This window comes from Pseudorca crassidens, chromosome X (assembly GCF_039906515.1).
Source record: "Pseudorca crassidens isolate mPseCra1 chromosome X, mPseCra1.hap1, whole genome shotgun sequence".
Taxonomy (NCBI): domain Eukaryota; kingdom Metazoa; phylum Chordata; class Mammalia; order Artiodactyla; family Delphinidae; genus Pseudorca; species Pseudorca crassidens.
In genome coordinates this window covers 132,988,497-132,989,671 of record NC_090317.1, presented here as the reverse complement: position 1 = coordinate 132,989,671, position 1,175 = coordinate 132,988,497, and positions in this window count along the sequence as shown.

The window sequence follows — 1,175 nt, the reverse complement described above, 5'->3', positions numbered from 1 at the left end:
TAGATACAAATGATGTTTAATTACCTGATAACGTGACTCTCGGTGGAAACTCGTTTTTGGCTGCACGCCAATTTCTTTTTCTTTTCTATTCGCTAATGTAAACATTTGTTCTGTACATCTGTGTCTCTATTTCTGCTTTGCAGATAAGTTCATCTGTATCATTTTCCGAGATTCCACATCTATGTGTTAATATACGGTATTTGTTTTTCTCTGTCTGACTTCCTTCACTCTGTAAGACAGTCTCTAGGTCCACCCGCGTCTCTGCAAATGGTGCAGTTTCGTTCCTTTTTATGGTTGAGTAAGGTTCCATTTATAGATGTACCCGATGTATCTACAAGCAAATCAGTTACCCCCCAAAAGACCCCTCCGGGGAAGAAGGGGGTATTTGGAGGCAGGAGAAGACCTGACTCTAGCTCGCCTTGTCAATGTGACTATATCGCACCCCAAAGCTGGTGAAAACTGGGAAGAACAGGGATTGAAATTACTTATACCTGGTTGGTGGATTTTGGATGCAGCTTTCTGGGACAAAAAAAGACAACTTGGAAAACCTGCAGTCATGAGAACAGTGAACTTACTGTGAGTCACTCATGCACGTCCGATGCTAGGTCACCAGCACTTTCCTGAACTTTCCAGAAGGTGCGGGCAGAAAGTTTCTGCCCAGGTAGGTTGTGACTGCCACCTGGCTGCACAGTAAAATGCATCTCGAATTCAGAAATACTATCATGAGGGTGTTGCCAATAAAATTTCCTATGCTGCGGGCTGTCTCTTCACTCTCTTGGCCGTATGCTTTGACACACACCGGTTTTTAATTCTGAGGCAGTAAAATGTATCTATTTTTCCCTCTTTGATCGCTTGTACTTTTGGTGTCATAGCGAAGGAATCATTGCCAAGTCCGAAGTCATGAAGCTTTAACCCTGTATTTTCTGGTAAGAGCTTTGTACTTTTAAGCCCCCTTTTTTAGGTCTTTGCTCCATTTGGAGTTCATTTAGGGGTCTATCCACGCAGTGGCATATTACGGTCATCAAAAGGATTGAAGCACGGACACAGGCTTCAACGTGATGAACCTCAAAAACGTGATGCTCAGTGAGAGAAGCCAGACACAGAAGGACACACAGTGTACGATTTCATTGATATAAATTGTCCAGGATAGGTAAAGCCATAGAGATTTGGGGCTG